General features: G+C 43.0%; 1 pseudogene; it reads right to left on the bottom strand.

Annotated features, from left to right (window-relative positions):
* Positions 1 to 3,827: 3,827 nt before the first annotated feature.
* LOC102401357 overlaps positions 3,828 to 15,169 on the bottom strand; it is a 52,460-nt pseudogene continuing 41,118 nt past the window's right edge.

Raw genomic sequence — 15,169 nt, forward strand, 5'->3', positions numbered from 1 at the left:
AGATTTTGCAGGTGTAACTGAAGTTCTGAATCAGTTGACCTTACATTAGGGAGAGCATTCACGTGGACCTGACCTAATTACCTAAGTCTTTTACAAGCGGAGCATTTTTCCTGCTTATGGAGGAGGATGTCAAGGATTCAAAGCACGGGAAGGATTCAACACACCACTGTTGGCCTGAAGGGAGAATGGAGAGTGGCCCTGACTGGCGGCCAGCAGGGGAGCATGGGCCTCAGCCCCACGAGCGCCAGGAAACTGAGTTCTTCCAATCCAAGTGAGCTTGGAGTGGATTTCTCCCAGCCTGGCTGACACCCTGACTTCAGTCTTGTGATACTCTGAGCAGAGATCCAGCTCCACCAGATTGGACCTACAGGACAGAATTGTAGCTTGTAAGTGAGACCGGCTGGTACTACAGAACCAAAACCGTGAGTGGTATTTTAAGCTGCCAGCTTTGTGGGGACAGGTGATGTAACAAAAGAAAACCAGCATATACACCCCAGGCCTTGCCCTCAACTCCCGTCTGGGGTCTCTGTTTCCAGTTTGGAGGCAAAATCAGAGCAAGAGGGAAGCTTGGGCAACCTTATTTCTTCAAGACATTCTCTTTATAGTCTCTTCCTCTCACTTCTTTCAGAGCCTGGGTGTGTTTCCTTAAAGGAACTTCTAGAAAGCACGACTCAGAGAGGCTTGCAGGCTGCGTCTCTCCTGCTCCATCTTCCAAACACGCTCAGGGATACCACCTGCTGCCCCGAGACTATAAGATCTGAGCCTGCCACCACGTTGGAAGTGGGGAAAGGAAACAGAAGATACAGGGAGGGGAAAATACTCTAGGAACTACTATCTTCACACACTGCTCCTCCCCAAAGCTTCATCCCATGGCCCTGTGGATCCAGATGTGGCAGAGGAAAGTTTTCCCACAGGGGCATCAGATGACGCAGCATCTGATCAAAAGACAGCCAGGCCTCGTACACAACTGCCTGTCCCCCACCCGACTTCTCCGTTCCTTCTGGACCAAACCCTAGATCACTGTGGGAAATGGAAAGGAAAGCAGTGTCCCAGGCTCTGGCCGGCAGGCAGGGGACCTACAGGGAGCATTGCCCCGAGGGTGGCAGCATATGGCAATGACGGATGTCCAGACAGCGGAAACCCTAGAAGGGAGGGCGAAGGGAGAAACCATCTAGTGAGATTTCCTGGCATCAGGCTCTGGGGGACCACATCTTGACTGGTAATCTCATAGACGCACGTGTCTCCCTGGGGTCCACAGCAGGGCCCACTGCAGGCCCTGGAATGTGGGTTGTGAGAGGTGAAACCTCTGAGAACCACAGGGGAAGCAGCCTTCCTGTTTATTGGCCTGGGGCAGCCTCTAGAGAGAAGAGGCAAACAGAACTAGTGGTTGCCAGCTCTTCCGGGCCCATTTTCTGCCAGGCAGTGTGCCTTGCGTTTTCTGTGCATTGTATCATTTCGCTCTCATAACAAATCCACAAGGTTGGGAAATCCGCCTTTTGAAGCTGAGGAAGTTGACTCACAAGGAGGTTAAAATAAGTTGCCCGATTCATCCATACCCTAACTGGTGGAATCAGAGCCAATGAGAAAACAAATCTCAGACGGTGGAGTTGTCAGGCTTCAGCCCAACAGATTCTGGCCATTACTGCTCTGGTTTTCCGCTCTCTAGGTTTCCTTCACATGGGGATTCCCCAAAATGTCTGTAGGTTGGAAGTGGGAAGAAAAGCCACATGGCTAAGAGGCAGCATGAGTGAGCAAGCATCTGGGTGAATCTGTTAATTAGATGTCAAAGAACCCAAGCAGAGTGGGATTGCTTTGATCTTGATGACTACAGGATAACCAAGACTCACTCCTTTGGTTCCTCAGAGGTGGTTACAACTGTTTGCACTCACTGTGGCTTCCTGAGAGGCTCCCACTCTGGCCTGCACTGTTTTAGGCCTCTTTAACACATGGATGGGAAGAATTACTCATTTCCTCCTTTTGTGCCAATGGCTTGGATTCCAAATGATTCCATAATATTTACCACTTTGTGTTGAAGTGTGTTGTCGCCAACCGTTCCACCCAAGTGCCATTCATAGTATTCATTCTTGTTCCTTCAAGACCAAAGTCAGTCTAGCACATAGTGGGTCTTTAGTATTTGAGAGGAAGAAGGAAAAGCAGAGCAACTTTTGCATTGTCCTGGCCACAGAGATATAAGGGTTTGGTCCTAGAATGTGTTCTTACAAACAGACCGGAACCTAATCAGTTCCAAAAGCAGAAGCGTCTCTGACTTGCCCTCTGGTGCTGGAGGATAAATCCTGACACTGTGTTGAAACAGGATGTCCCAGTCACGGAAGAGGAGGTCAAGGATATGGTCATGTGAACACGGTCTGAGGTAGGACTTGGGGCCCAGGCGAGATGGGGGGCTGAACCGCAGATAAGTCAGGTTCATTTAAAGGGGCCTTCACCAGTGACGATGACAACAGAAAATCTCCACTGCTGCTCTTCTCCTGGGGCTTTCAAAGGACCCGCTGATGAAACCATTACCAGGAAAATTACTTCCCTTAAAATCTCTTCCTATCAGGCTCTGCCTCCCTTCACCATCTGGTTCTTTATACCACTCCCCCTCTAAGCTCCTTTCCTGCCCCACCAGACTCAGTGAAAACTTCCTTCAGAATCCCATTCTCACTGGAGCACGGCTCTGTAATTCTCGAATCTGGAGGCTCTCATCCTCCTCCTCCGCTGGAAGCTTCTCCTCAGCCAAGCCCTACCATGCAGGCCCTGTGGGCCTTGCAAGGTCCTTGAAAGGCCTTTGCTGGGGTGGCCTTGCCTCATGCTGGGCGGAAACCTCCTGTGGGGCTCACTGGAGCCAAATGGGGGTTGGAAGATAGTAGAAGATCTTGCCACTAAATAGGGAAAGCAAGAGGGCCATGGTTGAGACTTGTGATGGGCCTACTTGAGACTTGTGATGTGTCCTCTCAGCAGTGCTGATCAGGTTCTAGAATGTTGTTAGTATAGCACTCTCTTGCCTTTGTGATGAGTGCCACTGGCTGCGGTGGACTGGTCTAAAATTTCCTACGGAAAAATGCATTCTGAGTTCCCAAGCATGTCTTAGAAAAGAACTTTTGATTCTTTTGATTTTACAACCCATTTCTCAAATTTCTCCCAAGGAGCTTATGATTTTTCTGTGTCATGATGCTGAGCTGGTTCTGGTTTCATGTTCATTATAAAACAACATCCAGTGTCCAATCTCAGACTCTTGGAAATGAGTAATACTGGGAAAAGAAAGAGTTTTCCTGAAATCACCTTCCCAGAAAAGAAACACAGAAACTGGACAAAAACTCACTCTGAACAAAAAAAAACTCCGAACTTTGGGGCCTTGGACTAGATTCCTGTTTTGCATACTCAGGAGAAAGAGAAACGTGGAGCTGCAGGGCATCCAACTGCAGTGTCTGTGCTCCAGGTCCCAGGCCCCAGGGCAGCTCCTTCTTCTGCCCCTCCTGTCATGTTCTTTTCAGGATATTATTATTCGAACGCATGCCTAATACAACCCTATGAACAAAGATTCTGAAAATAAGTCTTCTCTGAGGCTTTTGTCTTTGACACTTCCTGGTTGGATCTAAGTTATACATTATCTTCTGAATGAAAGAGGTGTGATCACCAGTTTCCTTCAGTGGACTGAACCCTGGCAAACTTGGCGTAAGATGTTGGATAAATTGTGAGGAAGGACTGGACTCAGTTTATACTTTCTGACAACGTGCTCCACACTCTTGTACCTATCACCACCTTGGATGTTACTAAATAAGCAGCAACAATAATCCCTGTCTTTCTTTTTTTTTTTTTTTTTCCCCTGGTGTAGAACATTTATTTATTTATTCCATGGAACACTCAAAGTTTAGATCAGTGGGAATTTTAATCAAAGAATTGTACATTTTCTTCCCACATATATCGCTTTGTGTTAGGAAATGACATTGTGATCCATTTCACTACAATATTACAAAATATTTACAAGAAAATATTAAAAATAACTCAAACATGAAAGGCAAGATGGGGGTGAAATAAACTGGTTTTTCCAGAAATCTCTACTCCAGTGCCCACAGCACACAATAAGAGAGCCAAAACATATAACAAAGTTCCCCTTGATCACAAGTTTCCAAGGAATTGGAGTAGGGGAAGAAATCTGATGAAAATGGTGGTATGAAAGGGGATGGATGTTATTAGCAGCACTGCTTCAATAACCAATTTATTTTGCACGAAATACCCTCTCTTTTATATGCAGTAAATTCTGAACAAGGCTAAACTTTAAGATATTCCTTGAAATGCCCTGACAGTGAAAGCAACTCTTCTACCTAAGCTGAGTAAGAGCCTCTTTGTCCATGAACCACTGATGTGAACAGAAGCCTGATCTAGTATCCAAAGCTCTCACAGCAGCCCTTCCATCTCTTTCATGAAAGCCTCATAGACATCATCCTTAGTCTACACCAACACGGGAATAGATGGGCCAGATTTGGGTGCTGTTTTGGCAAGAGGCACAGCAGAATCATCCTCTGACTTTCTCTGCGGAGCAGCAGCAGCCCCTTTATTCTCCCGGCGCGCCCACAGTGCGGTCGGCACGAATCGTGTGATCTCCGCCTTGGGATTAGTGATCTGCGGCTCCGCACTGATGGTTGCCGTGGCTTTCTTCTCGATGGTGGCTGCGCTTGTGTCATCCACCTTGGGTCGCTGGATCAAGTTGAGGGGAGCCCTTAGAACCCCAGGGTTTGGTAAGGGAGCTGGTGGGAAGAGCCCTGGTGGGGCAGGTCCAAGAGGAGGCACCAGAGGTGGGCGCATCATGCCAGGATGGGGTGGAAGAATACCTGGAGGTGCCGGGGGAGGTAGCCGTGGTGGGGGTCCCCGAGGAGGAGGGCCAGGAGGCAGACCTGGGGGTGGGCCAGGAGGGCCAGGGGGTCGACCGGGTGGTGGGCCTGGAGGTAAAAGGCGGGGCAGAGGCCCTCAGAGTCCTGGCATTCCAGGTGGTCTCAGGAATGGAGGAGCTCCTGGAGGTGGTCCAGGAGGAAGGCCTGTAGGTGGTCCAGGTGGCCGTAAAGGTGGAGCAGGTGGCGGTCCAAGCGGAGGTGGTCCTGGCATGGGGGGTGCTTATATGTGAGATGGAGGAACAGACTGTGGAGGGGCTTGCTGCTGGGAAGCTGCAGATGTGCCATCATAGAGAGATGCCCCCTTATGCTGTTTCTGTGATTGCTTTTCTGCTTCAGAATCATCCGAATCTTCATCATCTTCCTCTGAAAATTCCTCAACTTCTCGTCCCTCCTCAGGGATTTCCTGACCTGCCATTCGAAGCATCATGGCTTGGAGAGGAGTCAGCTCCTTCATGTTCTTCTTCTTCTTCCTCCTGGATTTTCCAGGCATATCTGCAAACCGTACGCTCAGACCTGACATGTTTTCTTCATTGTTTTCTCCCTCAGTGTCATCACGGTGCACAAATTCATCCCCTTCACTTTCTCCATCTGATCTGTCACCGTCGCTGTCATCAGTACTGTCGTCATGCTTATCCTGGCCCATGTCTTCAGGATAGCCATCATCTTCACTGGTGCTAGAAACGTCGTCGTCATGACCCCGCTGAGCAAGTTCAGGACTATATAACATGTCTTCATCTCGCCTACGAGTCGGAAGATCTAGGGCAAAGCCCACTTTGCGGCCATACATTTGTAAGACTTGAGGAGGAGGTGGGCCCAGGGGAGGACGTGGAGGTTTCCTGCCAGGGGGCAAACGTGGAACGCCATGTCCAAGAAGAGGAAGTATAGAAACTGCCCGAGTTGGAGGTCCATAGGCTGAGGTCTTTTTAAGGATGGAGGGTGGCTGGGCCCCAGGAAGTGGAAGGTCCTGGATCAAGATGTTGGAAGGAGCATGTGGCATATCTGGCAGAGGAATACTCTCCACTTCCACATGCTGGGCATTCTTGACAGCATCAAAACACTGGCTAAGTTGAGCCCTCTTCTGTTCATAGTCTACCTCTAACTTTCTCAATTCTTTGTAAATATCTGGATTCTCTTTTGCATAGAGTCATAGAATACGTTCAAATGTTTCACGTAGCTTTTTACGCCTTGTCTTTCAGCACTTTCTCATTTAACTGTGGCTGCTGCACTGGGTTAAACTCCATTTCACCCAATTTTTCCATGTCCCGGATAATTTGTTTGGGATCCTTCATCTTTAAAACTGCAGCTCGTACCATCATGCACTGCTTTTTGTTCTTCTTTAATTCTCTTTTCCGAGCTTCTTTTCTGGCTTGGTCTGTAGGGTTCATAAACTTTCCACTTTTGGTGGATGACGTGGATCTCCGCCCCATGTTGACAAGTTGTTTGATTTATTTGCTTGTTTAAAAAATAAAACCTAAAACGCTTCTGCTGGGCTCCTGGGGCTGTGAGAAGCGGGGAGGGGATGATTCTCGGCCCGTTTGACTTCGTAAGGGCCTTCACCTTGGCCTTTCGGTCAACCACCCAACCACCACCATCTTGAAACCTCCACTCCCTGTCTTTCTTTTCTGGCTGTTTGGTTTCCTCCTGCTTGCTGACTTGGCAGGTGGCCTGAGCAATTCCATTGTTTGTCTGCAGCCTCTTAAAGCAAACTGGCTGTCTGCTTACCACTCTGACCTTTAGAAGGACAGGACTTTCAAAAATCAAGGGAAGACAAGCAGGCCTGTACTTCTATTTTATTAATGAGCCAGTATTGTTGTCAGAATGGACATTATTAAAAGTCTACAAATAAGAAATGCTGGAGAGGGTGTAGAGAAAAGGGAACCCTCCTACACTGTTGGTGGGAATATAAACTGGTGCAGCCCCTATGGATAACAGTCTGGAGGTTCCTTAAAAAACTAAAGATAGAATTGCCCTATGATCCAGCAAGCCCCTGGGCATATATCTAGACATATAATTCTAAAGATAGGCACATATTATCAATGTTCACAGCCCTATTTACAATGGGCAAGACATGGGAACAACCTAAATGCCCATCAACATATAAATGGATAAAGGAGATGTTATATATATATATTTGTGTGTGTGTGTGTGTGTGTGTGTGTATAAAGTAGACAATTGCTCAGCCATAAAAAGGAATGAAATAATGCCCTTTGCAGCAACATGGATGGACTGAGAGATCATATTAAGTGAAGTCAGAAAGACAAATACCATATGATATCACTTCTATGTGAAATCTAAAATATGACACAAATGAACCTATCTATAAGGCAGAAACAGACTCGTAGACACAGAGAACAGGCCTGTGGTTGCCAAGGCAGAGGGGAGGGGAGGGATGGATTGGGAGTTTGGGATTAGCAGATGCAAACTACTGAATACAAAACAGATAATAACACAGTCCTACTGTATATGTATAACACAAGGAGCTATATTCAATATCCTGTGATAAACCATGATGGAAAAGAATATTAAAGAAGAATGTACATATATAACTCAATCACTTTGCCATACAGCAGAAATTAATACTAACTATTAAATCAACTATAATTCAATAAAAGTAAAAAAAAAAAATGCCAGTGTTGTTTCTCTCATATCCTTGACACGCAAGGTTGGCTTTTCATCACCTAAGAGAATTTACAGGCAACGAATGCCCTCCCTTCTCATTTTTGCCTCTAGATCCCTACTTAAGTTTTGGAATAATGAAGCCTGAACACAGAAAATATAAACCAAATTAAGACAGAAAGCTCCAAACACCCAAACAGGCTGCCTGTTGACTCTGCTAAGCTCTACTCCATACATATCCTTCTACTGGGGTTAGAAAACTGTTCAGTGAAAATCAAAAGTTGAAGCTCATGGCTTTTATGAAAAGGAAGACCCATCTTTGATATTTTTTGTTTCCCTTCAGAGATCTTTCACTTACTCTCATTGCAGAAATGACTTTGAATAAGAGCCAATAATTACCACAATGGACATTTAATATTTATCATGTTGAGTTCTTAATAATCTTTAATAGGCATTAATCATGTAAACTTATTAAAAATCACAGCAAATTTGTGAGGAACCATTTCCTAGGATGATTTATGAAACCACAGAGACTATCAAATTTCGACAAATCATTCCTTGAAGTGAAGGTAATTTAAAAAGGAATATAATCAAGACAAATTTGGTATATGAATGTGACTTCAATGGAATATTAATGCAAGTTCCTTGATGGTATTTGTTAAGTCATGGAAAAAATAACTTTAGGTTTTGATTATTAATGATAAAGTAAGTTTACTCAAATAGTCACAATTCTGAAAGGCTAACAAAGCCTCAATGGATCTGTGGTCTGTGATACTGAAGTCAGAAGAGCATTCTCTATGGGTGTGAATTTTGTTTTGTTTCTTTGATGTCCACCTACACAGTAGGACAGTGATTGAATTCAATGAAAGGGTGGAATAAATGCAAGTTCACACACAAGAACTGTTGGATCATATACTAGGAAATTTAAATTTATACTTTGTCTAATTTGCAAGCTTTGTTGATTAAGAAAAACCCTTGCTATTCTTTTTCACTTTGAATGCCACCCTCCTGCTTTCCTGTGCCCACCTAGGCCAAGGACCTTCAACTGTAGGAGTGTTCCATGATGAACAGTTATAGTTATAAATATAGAGTTGTATGTATAGAGCTATCTAATATTCTTATTATGGGAAAAGTTCCCACCCACACCTGGAGCTAAATAAATAAATAAATAAAATACTTGGGAGTAAACCTGAACAAGGAGGTGAAAGACTTATATGCTGAGAGCTATAAAAATTAATAAAGGAAATGGAAGATTATTTAAAGAAAGTGATAGATACCCCATGCTCTTGGATTGGAAGAATTAATCTTGTTAAAATGGCCACACTACCCATACTATTACAGATTTAATGCAATCTCTATCAAATTACCCATGACATTTTTCACAGAATTAGGGCAAATAAACCTAAAATTTATATGGAACCATAGAAGACCCAGAATTGCCAAAGAACAAAGCAAGAGGCATAACCCTCCCAAACTTCGGACAATACTACAAAGCTACAGTAACCAAACGGTGTGAAAAAAACCCAAAACACAGTGTGGTACAGGCACAAAAGCAGACATTTGGATAAATGGAACAGCACAGAGAACCTAGAAGTAAACCCAGACACCTACAGTCAATCAATTTTCAACAAACGAGGCAAGAATATATAATAAAGACATTTTCTTCAGCAAGCAGTGTTGGGAAAGTTGGACAGCTGCATGTAAATCAGTGAAGTTTGAACATACCCTCACACCATACACAAAAATAAACTCAAAATGGCTAAAAGACTTAGAAGACATGACTCCACAAAACTTTTAGAAAAAAACATAGGTAAAACCTTCTCTGATATAAACTGCACCAATGTTTTCTTTGGTCAGTCTCCCAAGGCAAAAGAAATAAAAGCAAATACAAACAAATGGGACCTAATCAAACTTATAAGCTCTTTCACAGGAAAGGAAACCATGAACAAAATGAAAAGAAAACCAATGAATTGGGAGAAAATATTTGTAAACAATGTTACTGACGAGGGCTTAATTTCAAAAATGTATTAACAGTTCCTACAACTCAACAACAAAAGAATCAAATAACCCAATTGAAAAATGGGCAGAAGACCTAAATACACATTTCTCCAAAGAAGACATACAGATGGCCAATAGTCACATGAAAAGATGCTTAACATTGTTAATTATTAGAGAAATGCAAATCAAGACTACAAAGAGGTATTACCTCATAGCGGTCATAACGGCCATCATTAAAAAAAAAATCTACACATAACAAATGCTGGTGAGAGTGTGAAAGAAAGGGAATCCCCCTACACTGTTGCTGGGGATGTAAATTGTTGAAACCACTATGAAGAACAGTATTGAGGTTCCTCAAAAACCTAAAAATAGAGTTATCATATGATCTAGCAATCCCACTCCTGGGCATATATCCAGCCAAAACTAATTCAAAAAGATACATGCACCCCTACATTCACAGCAGCGCTACTGACAAAGGCCAAGACACAGAAACAACCTAAATGTCCATCAACAGATGAATGGACAAAGAAGATGAGATGATGCGCGCGTGCACACACACACACACACACACGAATTCTACTCAGTCATACAAAAGAGTGAAAAAATGCCATCTGCAGCAACATGGATAGATGGACCTAGAGATTATACTAAATGAAGTCAGAGAACTACAAATACCATATGGTATCACTTACATGTAGAGTCTAAAATATGACACAAAGGCTCGATTATACGAAGCAGAAACAGACTCAAAGATGGAGAACAGATTCGTGCTTCCCAAGGGGGAGGTGAGGTGACGGAGGGAGAGATGGGGAGTTTGGGGAAAGCAGATGCAAACTAGTAGATATAAATTGGATAAAAAAACAAGGTCTTACAGTATAGCACAAGGAACTATGTTCCATATCATGTGACAAACCGTAATGGGAAAGAATACAAAAAAGAATGTGTGAATGTGTATATATATATACATATAACTGAATCACCTGACTGTTAAGTAGGACTTATTTTATAAGTAGAACTTAGTACAACATTGTAAACCAACTACACTGCGATCAAATATTTTAAAATATCAATATTTCTTTTTTCTTGTAACTATTTATTATCACACATAATACACGTAAGGTTGCCAGATAAAATGAAGATATCTAGTTAAATCTGAATTTCAGATAAATAATGAAGAATTTTTGCTATAAATTATGTCCCATGCAATCTTTGGGACACACATTAAAAAATTACTCATTGTTCTCTGAAATTCAAATTTAACCGGACATTCTCTACTTTTATTTGCTAAATCTGGCAACTCTATGTTCATGTTTTATATAAATGCAAAAACAAAGAGACATAATCACCATGATTCTCACATTCTTGATTCTTTTCCTAATCCCTTAACATAATTGGAACTAATTTGGGTGCTTCCCAACCAAATTATTATAAATTAAAATATTTTTTAAATTATGGATTTTCAACAAGTAATATCAGCATCTTTAACCCCCTTTGGCTTTTCCTTCTTCTGGAGTCATCTTGTTAAGAAAATGAAGATGGATGAATGCTGGAGTAAAGCCAGAAATATCACTGGTCAGACTGTTAAGAATCTGCTAAAATATTGACAAGGAAAACTCAGGCTACAGATAACATATTATTTCATCTTTGGCAGCCAGAGAATGGCAAGGGTGGCACTCACTACTCAAAGATGTGTGTTGCTGTGCGTCTCCATCCTTCTATCCATCTGATTATAACTGACAGAATAAATGAAAAACACACCACAGCCCCCACATCTGAGCAAATTTCCCTCACATCCTTCTTTTTGTTGTTGTTCGATACACAATTGTTGTTACCTATGCATTTTGCTAAGATAATATGGGAGAATGGCCATCGACTTGCCACAGGATTTTTAAGCTATTTCTGACACCAGGATTCTCATATGAGTGGTGGATTGTGCGTGTGTCTGTATTTGCACATGTGGGTATGAGTGGAAGTAGGTGAGCGGGAGTGCACGTGTGGGCCTGAGGCGTGTATGGAGCAGCGAGCAGAGAACGCTTAAAGGGAAGGATGGCCCTAAGACACAAGACCTGATGAGGAGGGAGCACCTCCCCTGGGCTTTCTGGGTAGTGCCTGGACACATCAAGATAAGATAAACACTAATTTAAACACTATTTTAATGAAGTGTGCAACTGCTTTTGAAGAAGGAATGAATAGTGGTCAAGAAGTAGATATCTAGGGAAGGTGCCACTCTTGTCCTCTGCCCTCCCCCAAGGATGCGTCAAGGGTGAGAATGTGTCAAGGGAATACCCTTGTCTGTATTCTGGAGCAGAGTGTGTGAATATATGTATTTGCAAGTGTGAGATCTGGGTACTGGGAGAAGTTTTCCTGGGACAAGTAGAAAGGTTGAGGGCCTGACTCCACAGGGGTGCGGTCTTTCTCTGGCCCTGTTGACTCCCTTGGACTTTCCATTCCTACTTGAAGCATTCACTTTGCCCTGAGCCTTGGGAATACTATCCCATTGATTCTCTTCTGGCCCGTATCTTACTATTAATAAAAGGAGCCCTTTTCTGCTTTCTGTGTCGTGTCACATCTGAAGAAAAATCAGATGGCCGTGAACTCTCCTTCAAAGTACCGCTGGTGTAGAACATTCTTAGAACCTATGACTTGACCATTGAGCTCTTGTTTTCCACCTGCTGGACAACATCAGGGTTGTCCCTGATTAAAGAGATGCTCTTTCTGTCTAGGCAGGGATCCCAAAGAATATTCCTTCTGGGTCTCCTCATATCGGTCAGGATCAGGAGAATGCCAGGCACCAAACAAGTTGTTGGAGAGAAAACAAGGGAAATTTCCATACTTCCCCTCAAGGAGCTCATGTGGTAACAAAATCAGAAAAGAAACCATTATAAACTGAGAAGCCTATGGGAGACTATGGCCACAGAAATGGAAGGGGTGGGTGGGTAGGTGTGGGTATGTGTGGTGTGACGTGGAAATCATTTCAGGTATGTTGGAAGACACAGCATTTAAATTGAGCCTTGAAGATTCTTAAGAGTAAGCTCAACAGGGAAATTACTCCAGAAACAGCAAGGACAACACAGAGATGGGGTGATGGCTGCACCCTTGGAGAGACACAGGGCACTGTGTCTGTATTTTGGAGCAGTGTGTGTGAGTAAGTGTATTTGCATGTGTGGGTGTGAGTGCACAGAACATAAACAGAACTCTGCAGATGAGATGGGGCCAATCATGAACAGCTTAGTGAGCTTTGCTAACAGGTTGGGTGTATACTCAGAAGCATGGCAAGACACTGAAGAATTTTAGGAGTGTTGTAACTGGGGGGCTTCCCAGGTGGTGCAAGTGGTAAAGAACCCACCTGCCTGTGCAGGAGATGTAAGAGATGGGGGTTTAATCTCTGGGTCAGGAAGATCCTCTGGAGGAGGGCATGGCAACTCACTCCAGTAGTCTTGCCTGGAGAACACCCAAGGACAGGGGAGCCTGGTGGGCTACAGTCCAAGGGGTCACAAAGAGTCGGACATGACTGAAGTGACTCAGCACACACGTAGCACGCTGGAACTGGACTTAACCTTCAGAAAGATGCTGTTGACAACAGCAAAGGTAAGTGGCTATAGGAGGCATAAACAGAAATAAGACAATAAGTCTTAGGAATCGAGAAAAGAACTAAGGTAATGGTGATGGAAGCAGATACAGACATGTGTGTCAACAGAATTTAGGAGTAAATGGTGGGGTGCGATAGAGCTGGGGGAATGGCATGACAGTTTCTGGTTTGTGTCATTGGATGGATGGTGATGTCATTCGTTAAGCAAGAGAAAACAGGAGGAGGGACAGACTCTAAGTTTTGCTATTCTGAGTCTGAGGCTTAAATGACATTCAGATGCCTTGAACTCAGAAGAGAGGATAGCTATACTGATAGGTTTAAAAATCCTCAGTGTTTCAATGTTATATTTAAAGAAACTCCAGGATGCATCTGGGGTGTTTCTGTAATAGCTAGGAACAGGTTTCAGTACATTATTTCAATACTAGCTTAGGTAGCCCTTTACAGATATTCATACCCATTTTTTATAGAAAATTAAAGATTTTAAGTATCTCACACAAGAGAAGACTCTACACATGGACATCACCAGATGGTCAACACCGAAATCAGATTGATTATATTCTTTGCAGCCAAAGATGGAGAAGCTCTATACAGTCAGCAAAAACAAGACCAGAAACTGACTGTGACTCAGATCATGAACTCCTTATTGCCAAATTCAGACTTAAGTTGAAGAAAGTAGGGAAAAACACTAGACCACTCAGGTATAACCTAAATCAAATCCCTAACAATTATACAGTGGAAGTGAGAAATAGATTTAAGGGACTAGATCTGATAGATAGAGTGCCTGATGAACTATGGACGGAGGTTTGTGATATTGTACAGGAGACAGGGAACAAGACCATCCCCATAGAAAAGAAATGCAAAAAAGCAAAATGGCTGTCTGAGGAGGCCTTACAAATAGCTGAGAAAAGAAGTGAAAGGCAAAGGAGAAAAGGAAAGATATACCCATTTGAATGTAGAGTTCCAAAGAATAGCAAGGAGAGTTAAGAAAGCCTTCCTCAATGATGGGTGCAAAGAAATAGAGGAAAACAATAGAATGGGAAAGACTAGAGATCTCTTCAAGAAAATTAGAGATACCAAGGGAACATTTCATGCAAAGATGGGCTCAGTAAAGGACAGAAATGATATGAACCTAACAGAAGCAGAAGATATTAAGAAGTGTCAAGAATACACAGAAGAACTGTATAAAAAAGATCTTCATATCCCAGATAATCATGATGGTGTGATCACCCACCCAGAGCCAGACATCTGGGAATGTGAAGTCAAGTTGGCACAAAGCTAGTGGAGGTGATGGAATTCCAGTTGAGCTATTTCAAATCCTGAAAGATGATGCTGTGAAAGTGCTGCACTCAATATGTCAGGAAATCTGGAAAACTCAGCAGTGGCCACAGGACTGGAAAAGGTCAGTTTTCATTCCAATCCCAAAGAAAGGCAATGCCAAGGAATGCTCAAACTACTGGACAATTGCACTCATCTCACACGCTAGCAAAATAATGCTCGAAATTCTCCAAGCCAGGCTTCAACAATATGTGAATCATGAATTTCCAGATGTTCAAGCTGGTTTTAGAAAAGGCAGAGGAACCAGAGATTAAGTTGCCAACATCTGCTGGATCATTAAAAAGCAAGAGAGTTCCAGAAAAACAACTATTTCTGCTTTATTGACTATGCCAAAGCCTTTGACTGTGGATCACAATAAACTGTGGAAAATCCTGAAAGAGATGGGAATACCAGACCACCTGACCTGCCTCTTGAGAAATCTGTATGCAGGCCAAGAAGCAGCAGTTAGAACTGGACATGGAACAACAGACTGATTCCAAATAGGAAAAGGAGTATGTCAAGGCTGTATATTATCACACTACTTATTTAATTTATATGCAGAATACATCATGAGAAACACTGGGCTGGATGAAGCAGAAACTGGAATCAAGTTTGCTGGGAGAAAAGTCAATAACCTAAGATATGCAGATGACACCACCCTTATGGCAGAAAGTGAAGAAGAACTAAAGAGCCTCTTGATTAAAATGAAAGAGGAGAATGAAAAAGTTGGCTTAAAGCTCAACATTCAGAAAGCAAAGAT

Source organism: Bubalus bubalis, chromosome 10 (genome assembly GCF_019923935.1).
Source record: "Bubalus bubalis isolate 160015118507 breed Murrah chromosome 10, NDDB_SH_1, whole genome shotgun sequence".
In the NCBI taxonomy this organism is placed as follows: Eukaryota; Metazoa; Chordata; class Mammalia; order Artiodactyla; family Bovidae; genus Bubalus; species Bubalus bubalis.